Consider the following 14,400-nt stretch of genomic DNA (forward strand, 5'->3'; position numbering starts at 1 on the left):
AGGCAGATAGTTTTCCTGTAAGAGCTGTCCCAGTGGTAAGATGCTAAAGTGAAGAGGCGTCTGTTCAAGAGAAGTACTGTGAAAGTCCCGTTACTAGGGATATTTAAAGCTTCAGTAAAAACAGCTCGGAAGTGAGTGACTTGCCTTCATTGGGAGAGAGACTGGGTTTTCTCTCTATTCATATTTTACACATATAGTGGTAGCCTCATCTTTTGTTAGCCAACTTTCATTCAGAAGGGAAAAAAGCCAATTTTATAAGGATTTTTTAGGATCCTCATTTGAATAGGCATTCCTGAAAATCCCACTGGTGGCCCACTTGCAGTTTTAGTTTCCCCAGTAGTTTTAAAGCTCTGGTCTTGTTTGACCTCACTTTCAGTCATCTATGGCTTAATGGCACAAAATAGTGCAGTGCAACACTAGGATCAAACTCCCATCCTAAATGATTTAGACATAGCCATGAATCTCCTCAGAGGAGTTCCTGTTTTTCAGTGTAAGGACCTCTTATGTCAATTTACCTTGGATTTCAGTTAATCCTAAATTATTAATAACAGCAAAGGACAGCCTGCTTTCTTTTGACCTGAGACTGTTAGTATGTCACAGGCTGAAATAAGTGACTTTAAAGCCATGATTTTTCAAAAGCCACAATGCCATTTACTCTTGCAGAGAAGTGTTCAGAAGATGCCAACTCAGGAACACTCTAACTCATTCAGTGCCTTTAATGACTGCTCAGTTGCTCATCCTCCAAGACACTGAACACACATGACATTAGCTCTTGTTGTCATCATGCTAGTCCAAGAGAGATGCACAAGTGCTCTGCATTTATTCCCTGTGATTTCCATTTCCCTTCCCATGCCTGCACAGCTGGTCTCACAGCACCTGACTTTACAATAGGAAACATAATAAGAAATTGCCTCAATAATTTCCCTGTTCTCATCATTCTTATTAAAACTGTGGTTTCTGTACATTGTGTGGCTCATACAAACTGGAATTTCTGGGCGGGAGCAAGGGTAGAAAGATTTTTAACATGCACAAAGAATGGCCTGTACAACCTCCAGGTCAAGGTTAATTATTATTACGCTTCAGAATCATCACAAATGCAAACACAACAGTTCAATCCCAGCACAGCTTAGTGCTGAAGACCGTAACTCTTCAATAAAATGAAATCTCATCTGCTTCTCTATCAAAAAGCAAAATTTCAGCACAGAAAGCAGTCAACCTCTTAGCTATTATTCTCTGTGTAGTTATGCCCTGCCATGAGCGAATGTGGTACTTTACAAGCCAAACCAAATAGGAGACAGAATGACCCAGCAAGCCTCTTCCTTCTCCAGGGACCCTTCAGCATGTGCTGTTGGGTATATGCAGCAGTCCCTTTTGCTGTAGCACAGGGTAGCAAAGCAAGCGTTGAACCAGGAGCTCAGCATGGGCCAGTTTACCCTGCTTCTGAGGCTGGCTCCATCATTCACTAAGTCCTTAAGTGCTGTGACAATCTGCTGTCAGCATTCACGCTCACCACCTTGCAGTGCCACGTGGGGGATGTCTGTGCTGCTTTGTGCTGCAGAGTGTGATGGAGACAAACACTAAGGTACGTGTCCTACACACTAACTTCAGGGCATGACTGGAGAAGAGTCCATCTCAGTGCTGTTCCACTCCTCTCCTGGCTTCTTCAGGGATAGATTGTCATTCCCATAACACTGCAGTGCAGAACATGGGAGCTGCCCAGTGATACAACTATGATGATGTGACAGTATTATGGTGTGGATTCACAATTGCTTCAGCCTTCTTTGGGCAACCTGACCTTGCTCTGCACCAGCCCACACTGCCCCTCATTCAAGCCAGAGTGAGGGTGCTGACCTGACTGTTCCATCACTGGAAGGTGGGTGGACAGAGACAAGTTCATCCTCCTTTCCTATTCCCTCAGCTGATGGGACTCTCCATTCTCTCCATCAAAACAACTGAGTTGAGCTGAACCAGTCTGCATGCAGGAAGGTACATGGGATATCTATACAGATCAGATCTGCCCTTCAGCTTTCCAGGACCTGGCATTAAGGGTTTCTAACCATAGTGATGCTTTACTCACTGGTGACCAGGCCATGCACTGATCAAGGTCATAGCAGAAGACTCCACAAACCACAGGACCATGGCAGGAAGAGTATTTGTATTGGAGAAGTGTGAGGTGGAGGAGTGATCTGACAGGACCCTTTCACTCATCCAGAGCTGTACATGGGGGAGGTAGAATAACAAAGATCCACCAGGAATTAAATGAGCAGGAAAACTGTAAACATCCACCTGCCTTAAGGCTTCAAAAAGCATCTCTCCTTGCCTTAGCTTTATTTAGATTAGCCACAAGATACACACTGAGAAGAAAGAAGGAAAATCCATATCCCTTAGTCTGTCAGACAGACAGCATATGCGGAGGGTTGTTCGCTTGCAGTTAGGATCTTCAACACAAAACTCACTGCATCCAATTAAAGTAGGGAAGCTCCTCAATCCAAAATGCAGAGCACAGGGCTTATGCAGGCAACAGGTCTGTAGTTTGGCCTCACCATGGCCAACATCTTGATACAGTTCCCTTTGAGTAGAACCTTGCCAGAAGTGGGAGATGGACCCAAAGCGATTTTGATGCAATCCTGTATGAAACCTATACAAATTTCAAGTAGAGATTGCAATGCTCTTACAAGCTAAAAAGTGCTCTACTTGTTCCATAAAATCACCAACACTGGAGAATGGAAATTCATAGTTAAGATTCCCATGGCTCTGATAATCATTCCCTCACTCCAGCAGCATCAGAGCTGTGCTTTGGTGGGAATGTGTATTAAAAGAGTTCTCCTGCACTGCCAGAGCCACGCGATGCCCAACCTTCAGTACAACAATTATTATTTCTTTTCCAAGACCACACTGTCAGCCAAAGGAATTCGCCCTGGAGGTCAGGAAACACAGATGGAATTTTATTAAGAGTCCAGGACTGTGCAGGCAGGAATCCAAACCTGCTTCCCTGTGCATGGAAGTTGCGTTGCAGCAAAAGGCCCTGTTTTAGCTCAGCTCCACAGGATAGAGAGGTGTGTTTCTGGAGCATGTTTGTCTGAAGGTTTAGAAGCCACTCCAAGCGTAATGGTGAATTTTATCACTGTGTATATCTGGGGGATTAGCTCCTTCCCCAAGTGATCCTGGTGGCAAGGAGAAAGGGAAGCTTTCTGAAGAGGGGCAGCCTCATGTCTTCCAGGCTGTTATACATCCCATCTCAATACTTGACAGAACTGTATTATACAAGTGGTGTATACCATGCATGCCTGGCACTGCAGCATTCTAGAGAAGCCAGTCCTGTTGCATGCCTGCTGCATCCGTTTCTTTGCTCTACAACCTGCATGCACAATTCACCCAGCTTGCTCATTCCTCCTGGTATAGCTGCCACTCACAGCAGCCAGTCCCCTCTATCCAGTAGGCGAGGATCAACCTGAAACAGAGGCCAGAGAGTTTCTTAGCCTGAAGAAGGCAGCAGGAAGAGGGGTGACAAGGGCCCTCAGCCAAGCACACAGGGCACTTCATGCCTACTTAGGTAATGGCACAGAAGATTCAGTGCTTAGTGGTGGTGGAAAGGTCTCCTTCAGCTTGAGGGAGAAAGGAGGGAAAAGGCATTCATTTACTGCCTACGTCAGATCTAGATGGTCTTCTCATGTGTGTTCATCTCAGTGGAGTCACATTAAAATTTACTTTAATATTGTATGCAATAAAATGTGAAAGGTACTTCTTCCTTGTTACCTTAATTTATTCAGCCAGAGAGGAGGTAAAGGAAGTTCATTCTCTGTTTGTTATGAAAGCTAAGCTCAAGTATGAACAATGTTCCATAGTAAATGACGGAGAGTTTGACAATCTTATCTGTATCGTATGATCACATATTGAAAGGTTCTATTGTTAAGAATAGATACAAGAGAATACAATTTTGGCTGCTTCAGGAACTGTAATTCTGAACTTCCTCATTTCAGACTTCAAGTCAGGGATCTGCGTTTTCTCAGCACAGCTTTTTGCACGCTAGTTCCTTGGGTACTTTCTAAAATGGAAATGTCTTTGTAACATTAGAAAAGCAAACAATGTATGGCCGGCTTTCTCAAAGTTAGGCCCAGTGCAAAGATAAGTCCGGCATGGCCCTTCTCTTCAAGAACAGGCCTGAGTGCTGCCTAAAACTTTAAATGCCATTTATTTCCTTCTTAAGGATAAAGGCTAAAAAAGAAAAAGATCAGAGAAAACAAACCACTGAGGCCTCAGGCAACACTTAAGCACAAAAGAGGTAACAACCCAGCAGTGTCAGGTAATCTCCATATTCCACATGATACATGCCAGACCCCCCTCCTTAGCTGTTAGCCACTAATGTTGAATAGAGAGCAGCGTGGTCATTTTCATTCTTGCGTTAAGCTCAACAGTTGCCAAGCCATAGCTTGAGGCACTGTAACAACCACAGGATCTTCCAGCATTTCCTGCAACCACTGGGAATTAACAAACTAAAACTGAGCCCGACAGGGAGAGGGAAGTTGCTGAAACACAGTGCTCATTTAGTATTGTTGCTTGGAAGCCAGTGAAGGTTATTAATTCTTAGGTCTTTGGTGAATACTGTCTCTTTTGTATGTTTAGTCAGCCAAGAAGTCAAAATGGTCTCCCAAGGGATCTTGAGCTACTGTGTCTGACTTAATTCTGATCATACTGTGCCCACTGAAAATGGGACTTTGCTGCATCTGCCTTTTTACCAGCTCATCAAACTCCTGCAGGTTCATACTAGATCTTCTTCATATGCAGTCCAACCTCACTGGCCTCAAATTTGTCTATTTCCCAGGACATCCCTGGGCCCTTTCTGTGTAAGTACACTGGTGTCACATCCCAGGAAAATTAAAGTATGCATCTGCACTTTGAAAATGTAAGTCAGCATTAAAGTAGAGCTCGATTTCCTCTGCACACAGAAAAATTAGGAAGCATTTGTTTTCCCTTCGCTGATCTTAAAACTGATCTTAAATCCTATCTTACTGTCACTTCTTATCGTACAAGACTTTCTGTGTGTCCTGAAGCAGTGAGGTCATCTGTGTATCAAAGCTGTTTGAGCTGGCCATGTCATTTCACCTAATCCTGAGAACCTAACAACAGTGCTTACCAAGACATTATTTAAAGGCATAAGAGATGGTAAATCTTTCTGCCCTCCTGAAATGTTATTAAGTGGAACAGAAATTCTCTGTAGTCACACTCTGGTTTTCAAACCATGAAAGCCAAATTGCCCTAGCTCAAGAACTACACTGAAGATTTAAAATCCTTTCATTATGTGCAGTTCAGTCTTGTGTGTTTGTAAAAATCTATCCAAGCATTCTAATCAATCTCATATCCTTTTTGGTTTGATTTGCTCGTAAACTACTTGATCTGCCATGAATTCTGTCTTTCCAAGATCCTTATTTCTTCTTCTGAGGGGTTAAATCTATAGAAGGCTCAAAGCTCATACCTCAGGCTGCCAGAAGGATGCCTTGAGAAACATTAGCTTCCATGCCTTTCTCAAATTTGGATGCAGAATCACTTCCTTTCAGTTTTTCAGATTTCTTTGCAATATGCTATTGAACCTGATCCACTTATACAATGCTTGACTTTGAGCACATTCCTCCATCACCCCATCCAGGAACCTCAAATGCTCTGCTACTTTCTTCTGGCCCCAGTGTTCAATTGCTCTTAAGTAAAGCTTAAAGCAAAGCAACACCACCTCCTGAAACAGGTGAGTGTTTTCATTGACTTTAGGTAACAATTCTTAAACATAGAAGGCATAAAACTACGCAACAAGCCACACTTTCTCAATGTATATACACTTATGCCCTGGCAACAGCATTATCTATTTTTCTAAGGCTCAGCCTAGAGTTCGTATTATTTAAAAGCTACATACTCAAAGCACTCACTCATTTCTTTCATGATTTCAAATAGTTCCACATCTGCTTTTCAGTGCAGTGAGATATTTACTGCTCCTAACATGCTTTGGGACCTTGATAAATTTACTTCAGTTTCTCAATTACCAAACTGCTAAAGGAGGGAGAAAAAAAATTCCTCACCTATCTTTCTTTAAGTCCCTTTGAAATGCATCATAGTTCATCCTTACTCTTAGTCACTGCTGAGCACATCACAGTTAAGGTAATTAACATTATCATGTGTGATGAAGACACTTTTTGAAATGTCTCAAATCTGCTCTTTTTGAAGTCCCATGAAGCAAAACTCTTCCTTATTCTATGACACCGTGGCACATATATGACAGTATACCTGAATCTACCGCTTGTTCTTTAGAGTTCCTTTCTACTATACCTTCTGTAAGCTCTCCCTGACATAGCCCTCTCCTTGAACCTACACGGTCCCCTCATTTGACTCCTTTAACCCCTAATGACTTTTTCTGCCCTATCATAAAGGAAGACACAGAACCTGCCACACTCTTTCAGAACTGTCTACTGATTACTCAGACACTCTCTACCTCAGAAAGTATCAGAGCTGCAAACTGGTAGAGGCTGGAAGGAAGCATCTTTGCTGTTTCTTTTATTGCTGCTCTCCATCCCTGGTTTTGACCCCTAGAAGTAGACTAGATGGACCTTTGGTTTATCCAAGGGCAGTCATTCTCAAGCTGCCAAATGGACCCAAGAACAGCAGAGTTTCCCTGCCTCTCCTTCATTTATTTGAATCTTCCTCTGTCTTCTACCCAGAGACGATATTAGTGAAACTCCTGGAGGTTGAACTATCTTTGTGGCTACTGCCTCTTTATCAAAGATGATGGTGGGATGAGGTAGTGAGAGTTGAAGTCTCCCAAAGCCAGGGACAGGCTGACATTCTGAGACAGCAGAAGCACCAGCATATTGGGTAGGTTTCTTTGCACTTTCAGGTAGCGCACTTTTCAGGTAGTGCACTTTCAGTATAAGTTGCTCTACATGTAGGTTTCCAAATCAATGAATACAGCCTTTCAGACCCATCAAAGCTAGTCCTGCAGCAGCTGGCTGCTAACATATTTCTTCTGCAATTGCTGGGCTTACCAACTCTTGTTGGGCAGCAATATTTAACCAAAGGCTGTGGTGTAGGGCTCATTTAGCCAATGATGTCTGTGACACCTGTGGTGCCAAAGAACTGCTTTGAGTTGCAGCAGTGTTAGGACTAACAGCACTCTTCTAGGCTTTCCTACTCAGCAGGAAGCAGTTGCACAGCCATGCAAGTAAATTACAGGCTTATCATTCCTCATTCAAGCATCAGCACAGTCATTCAGCAGAATCCCCATGTCCCTACATCAAGACCATAGAAAACTAGCGGCTTGAACTGTGCTGTGTATTTGTGCTTCACCTTATTTATTGCCCCTGCTCAGTAACTTTGCTGCATGGTTATTCAGCTTTGAATAAGGAGCATGTGGCACAGAGATGACTGGAAGACAAGGCAGTAGAAAAGAGCAGCCTAGGAAGCAGTTGTGCAAGGCTTATTATAAAGGGCAGCTAACTGATTCATCAGTGCCTTCCCCTGCAAACCATGCCATACAAATGCTATTTTGAAATTAGCCTTGTGGGATAAGAAGGATTAGTTGGCAATGGTGTGCATGCATGAAGTGTGAATATGTAATGTCTTCTCTCCCTAAAGGAAGATTGTTTCTTAGTTTTGGGGTTTTTTTTCCCCTCTAACTGCATGGTGCATGGTTTCAACTTAATTTATGATGGGTGCCCCAAGGCCATTTTTGCGGCCAATTCTAATTCAAGGGAATTAGCAGGATTTTCATTCTCTTGCATTGGACTGGTATTCTGGCTCTGACTCTCACACAATGCTGGAGGAAGAAGGCAGAAGAAATGTTATAACCCAACATAATAACATGCTGCAATAAGGAGAGATACCAGGATTGCCTCCTTTTGTAGGTCTTGCAAGGAAACACAGCAAATCTGCCAGGCTACAGCTTGCTGTGTTAGCATGCAGGAAGGTTGAAAGAGCATATGGCAGGAATGGCTGCCTGGCTGCAGTGCACCTATTGCCAGCCCCGTCATTCAAGGCTGTGGAGACAAGATAAAGGTCTATTTTAGTGCCCTGACAGCTGACAGGAATCTGTTATATAGCAGAAGCTGGTGAATCTCAGTCAGGAGAAAGAGGGGAAGAGAAATCAAAAGCCATCAGAGTCAGTGCATGCTTGTCTAATCTCCCAGGGGCAAGAGACAGGGTGAGGTCTCTCATGTATGCTGTGCATACAGCACCTAGCACAAAGGGGTGCAAGAAGTAGACAGAAGATGCCAGAAGAATCTCGACTGAACTCTATTTCATGTTGTAGCCGCTTTTCAGATGACCTGAGGAAACATAATGCTGTTGGCCATGAGGAAAGCTCCTCTGGGGTGTCCCTGTGACTACCCAAAATGAAGAACCCGAGCTGGCAGGATTTTCTTTGCAGTGTTCCTAATAAGTCCAGGGTTCATTCCGATAGCTCCAGAGTCAGGATATGGGGGAGGAAGAAGGGGGTGTTTTCTTTAGGGAAAATTTTGACTCTTCTGCAAAATCACAGTTCTTGGGCTGGGAATGTAAATACTGCAATGTTTTAACGAAAAAATGATCTGCAGAGAGCAAATGCTTTCTGTTAGTGCATCTAGAAAAAAAAAGGGGAAAAGATCCCATGGAATAGTTTTGTCTGGTTTTGAGCTCATCTTCCTCTCAATTTAGTTTTAGTCTCATGATGTTAGACACAATCCCTCTACTGAGTCTTCCAACAGCTTCCCCTACCTTTCCAGTTGCTTCCAGGTAATTCCTCACATAATAGGCTTTGAGCTTGGGCACTGCTGTGTCACTTCCACTCCCGTAAACACACAGCCTTTGCCCCCACAAAAGTTAGTAGAAGTGTCTCTTGTATGGTGTTCTGCATCTTATCAAATCACACCTAAGGGCTACTTGCTCCTTGAGGCAGGAGACCTCTTTTAGACATTAGCTACATTAGCTGAGCATACTGCTGGAGCTAGACAGATGTGTCAGCTCCTTTCATCTCTTATCACAAGTGCAAGTAAAATCCGACCTGGATTTCAGTGGCAGTTGGGAATAAACTCTGGATTCAGATCCAACAAGCAAGGCATTTGAGTCAGATTTATGTGCCTGCCTTGGAACATAGCGTCCCTAAAAACAGAACCTGGATTCACTCCCTCTCACTGACATACTGTGTCAACGACACATCTTCTTAATGTGCCTCTGGTGTCTGATTGTTCCTCATGTTTCCTCTGGTTTGACACAATAAAACACCTTTTCAACAAGCACCTTGCCATCTTGGAAGCTAAATAAACTCAGTCTGTGCCTGAAAAGTGTAGGAAAGAAGGCAAAAGAAATGTGCCAGCAAGGGTGGAAGAGAAGCTAATCTTGCCTTGGCTGGGCTCACTTTGATTTCCTCTTCAGCTTCTTTCCATCAATCGTTGTACTAATGTATCCCCAGCGGTGCTGATCCCAGAACAATATGCTGCAAAGATGATTACAGTCTAAAAAAGAAAAGAAAACCCTGTCACCATGGATGTCATGGGTTTCAGCTTTTCACATTTAATCCTTTAATTGGTCTTTCTGGCAAGAAGTATTCGATACTTGGCTTTACTGCTGCATGGATGAGCCTTACTGCAAATCCCATTGGGATGAAGTTACAGTCATTTGGCAGTAAGAAGATCCTTAGCAACCTCTCAAAAGGCTACCCAGAGGGTTCCTTGTTGACATCACAGTTTGTGTGATGTCATAAAGCCTTCTTTATGACAAACCAAAAACAAATAGGCAGGAGAACCTCTGGGTATCTGATGAGACTGTGGCTAGCCCTTACTCTGCTATTGTATGGATTGCTATGGCAAGGGAGAGTTTGGGTCTTGGCTTACAGCCACAATACTGAACAATGCAAAATACAGAATAAGAAGGTTCAACAGGCTGCATGTGCAATAAAAGCAAACATTGTAAAGATATTGAGTGTGCTGGGCAAGAGGGAGAGAGAACATTATACTGAGTCACTTGGGTAGGTCTAGTCTCAGATGTCTTCCAAACTTACATGCTATTGCTTTATGCACAGTTCTATAGGCTACCTGTGTGCTGTTGGGCAGACCCAGACAAGGTCTGAGTTATCTGAGCAACAGTCTCTGGAGGAGACAGTTTTGTCTTAAAGGATTATGCAAGTAAGTTGCCTTGGAACTTCCCAGCTGAACATCTCAATAAAATTTAATCTCCTGTGCCCCAGGCCAGGAGCAATAGCACCTTCTTTGCATTCCAGATGAGCAGCCCTTGAGGTATGAAAGAGAGGAACGACTTCATTTAGAATAAAGTGAAACACAGGAGCTCTGATTCACAGTCCTATTCATTAATGACTGGTAACTCTTTCTTCTCTTAGAAAATGGGAAAGACTTAAGTCAATGGGTGACCCTCCAAGATAGGAGTGCACTTTCTTCTAAGTTAAAAAGTTCCTGAAGATTTGGCCCTAAAATCTCCCCTCAAGTCACTCAGTTTGCACTGATGTAACTCATGAGGCATCTGGATCTTACGACCCATCGTCATGCTGTACGTGCAATGAAAAGAGAGCAGATTAACACCCATGAAGCTAAAAGTAAGAGCGTCACCTCCAAGGCTGGGCCTATTGTGCTTCTTGCAAGGGGTGGGGTAGGATTGGTAGAGCTCTGCGTCCATCCTGGATGTCACCATGGCACACCCACGCCAACATCTCCACGGAGACACAGCACATTTCTAGCTCCTGCATCACCAACTTGTTGCCAAGGAAACAAGAGGATGCAAGGGGAAGAAAAAAAAAAAGGAGGAAAAAATCTCAATGACATTCAATTTTGAGACAGTCAAGAAACCCCTGAAAGGGATTTTAAAAGTGCCTGAGAAGGAAATGGAAATTGGGCTTCTAATTACAGATTCTCAACCAACTCCTTTTTATTCCCCAGTTATTCTGTCTGCTCACGTCACTGTCTTCCTGCCATTCTCTGTCTACAGAGGTACGAATGCCAGACATCAGTGAAAAGAAAATCAGAAAGAGCTTTCCTGGAGTGAAGGAGAGGAGGGAGGGAGGGAGGGGGAGAAGGTTACTTGGTACAAGCAATAGTGGAGATTCCGTAACTCGGAGAAAGGTGGTGGACAGAAGCTGCAGAAAGGGAAATGTGTGGCAGAAAGGCAGAGTGGGAGTGAAGGTTTCTGTGAGAAGGGGATATGTGCAGTTGGCAGGTGTGGGTGTACACATTGACACCCAAATGCATATGTATTTTTATATAAGCAGCTGAAAAGGCATATGTGTATACAAAGGTAGCTGTAAATCCACAGTCAAAACCCTGAGTTGTGCACCTCCCAAAAATCCTTATATTGACTTAGAAATCAAACCATTAAACAAAAAGCTTTGTCTTTTCATGTTGTTTCTTTTATATCACTGCATTTACAAGCTTGCTCCACAACCAGAAAAGCAACATCCATCCCTTTTTAAATGACAGCCAGCATGTTCATGCAACCACCTCATTCCAGGAGCTGTGGCTTTGCAGAAAAGCAGCAAGAATACAAGGAGAATCACAAGAAGGTGCTGAGAGTTGGCAGTGCACATAAATGTGAGAGCACACAAGAGAACCAGCAGATGCACCTGCTACAAAGCTCATGAATGAGTCCAAAGGGGAGGATTTGTTGGGTGTTTCTGTGCAGAGAGACACGGCCACCAAGACGAGCTGTACAGGTGCTGTCAAAGCATAGCAGAGCCAGCTTCCAGAAGCACTGAAACCAGCGTGCTCCAGAATTAGAAGCACCAGCTATCTTGGGAAATGAGCATTGAGAAGATTAACTGTTGGAATAAATGCCTGCATATCATCTTGGGCATGGGAGACAGGGAAGGTTTCATCGGATGATAGCATGAAGCAGTGCAGATGTTTAATGGCTATCCTGCACAGCTTGCACTGGGGTTAGTGCTGAAGCAGATGAAAAAGCTCTGTCTTCACTTTCTTCTCTTCAGTATTCACAGAGTCTCACCCTTCTTCACGCCTCGAGCCTGTCATCAAGCTTGCAGCCAGAGGTGAGATGGCTGTAGGCCAAAAAGGCAAACTTCTAGACAAAACTCTTGCTGAATCTCAGTGAAGGCTTTACAGAATGACACTGAGGGATCCCCATTAATACCAAAGGAGTTCATCCAGGTTGAACACCCATGGAATTAACAATTTATGGCTGTTGATAATAGAAGGCTGCCAGCAGGTCCATCCCAGGTACAGAAGAACCAGTGCTGGACAAACATCAATATCCCTTTGTGCCCCCTACCACCTTCTCCTTGCACATGCCTTTGCAGGACTGAGAAATCCTTCCCTACTTTCCTTGCTAGAAGCAGTTGTGAAGGAGAATGCCAAGTGCTTCTGTCCATACCTGTGTGCTGGCAGCCCTGGCAGACCAATAGCTTTTCCTGAGGTTGCCATGACATGGAAGTGATGGGTATATGAATCACAGTTGTGGAGAACACCAGCCTACGTGCAGATGCTGCGTACAGATTAGCAGAGGCAAGTCTTGGCCATCCCAGTTCTCTACCATTTACTGCATGAGGTAGTTTGAAGTATCCAGTCAACTTAAGGACTGTAAGCAGGAGAGGTCAGGGAGACCACCTCTCACATGTATGCAGCAATGTGAAACCACAAGAACACAAGCAGTCTAAATGATGAAGTCTAAGGTCAGATTAAAACATTTTAAGTGGTTGTCACTGTCACTTCAACATCATTCCCGAGCAAGGTGGCAATAACTAGAGTGACTAAACCAAAGGCCATGGAAAGTGGCCTCTGCTCTGTGTGTCCCAGTCTTGCAGACTCAGCCTTTGCCCTTGGAAGCAGAACGCAGTGTGGGCACATCTGAAGGGGCCATGTAACTCCAGAAGAGCCTGGTGCTAAGAACTGAACATGGGTAAGATATAGGGAAGCAGAGGCATTGCTGTCAAGATGCAAAGCCTGAGCCAGGGAAAAGACAGTAGAAGCCTTTTTCCTCTCTTCAGCACGCAAAAAGGAGCATCTTAATTCTCCATCATATGGCTTAGTCATGCTTTTCCTCTAGCATATCCAAAATGTCAGAGATAAAAACACCGTTCAGGTGACTACTTCCTGAATAAAAACTGAGTGCTTTTAGCAGGCAGTTTAGAGTCACAAATTGCTCCTGAAAAAGGATTTAATGCATTCTTTTTAAAAATGTATGTTTATATCACAACTTCCAGCTCCTGAATCACCAGTCCACGTTCATGTTTCCTGGACGGAAAGATGGGTTTTTTTGGTAACTTGCTGTTTTGAATGAATTTATCATGGAATACTCAACAAGTGTAATTAAAATTTGCTTTAGGCAAAATACAAGTTCTGATAAGTTCTGGTTCCTCTGTTTACTCCAAGTGCTGTTCATCAACGAAATGAACATTTATTCCAACTGACTCTGTTTTCTCAGGGGGGAATTTTAAGTCTTATTTCCCTAGATATACTTTTGCCTCTTCAACAAATATTTTAATAGCAATTTTTAAAAGCCTAAGTGCTTGGAGTGAAAAAGCTATTGGAAACTCCGGAATTTGGGGAAAAGTGTTTCTCAAACACTGAGAGTGGTTTTTTTGTGAATAAAATGGAAACAGTTTACAAATTCTCTAAAATACATGCAGACACCTGCATACAGAGAAACACACAGGCTGTGTTATTTTCATACTTACATTTTCATCTTGTGAAATAGGCAAATATTGTGACTTTATCTTTCTCTGACCTTCTCTTTAACATACACAGTGTAGGCTCTCTTGTGTATGCATACATACACATGCACACATACTGTAACACACTGCATCCCTAAAATGCATATGCAGTGTCATACAGTGTCACTGTAGAATGACACATATACATATCACCCTCTAAACACACACAAATCTTTCTTTACACAGAATGGTTTTTATATATATATATATATATATATGTATATATATATATATAGAATGGTTAGGTTTGGGTTGGAAAGGACCTTAAAATTATCCACTTCCAATCCCCTGCCATGGCCAGGCAGGGATATCTCACACTCGACCATGTCACCCAAGGCTCTGTCCAACCTGGCCTTGAACACTGCCAGGGATGGAGCATTTACCACTTCTTTGGGCACCCTGTGACAGCGCCTCACCACCCTCACAGTAAAGAACTTCTTCCTTATGTCTAACCTGAACTTCCCCTGTTTCAGTTTGAATCCATCACCCCTTGTCCTATCACTACAGTCCCCGAGGAAGAGTCCCTCTCCAGCATCCTTGTAGGCCCCCTTCAGATATAACCACAGCTACACACACACCTGCACAATGAAATCTTTCTAACACAGAGGCCTCGAAAACACAACTTTATCTCTAATACATACTGTCATTCCTTTTTCTAACACAGTGTAATCTCTCTCGCTCACTTTCCTTCATACCCACAGACACACAGACAGACA

The sequence above is a fragment of the Psittacula echo genome (genome assembly GCF_963264785.1).
Source record: "Psittacula echo genome assembly, chromosome: 3".
Lineage (NCBI taxonomy): Eukaryota > Metazoa > Chordata > Aves > Psittaciformes > Psittacidae > Psittacula > Psittacula echo.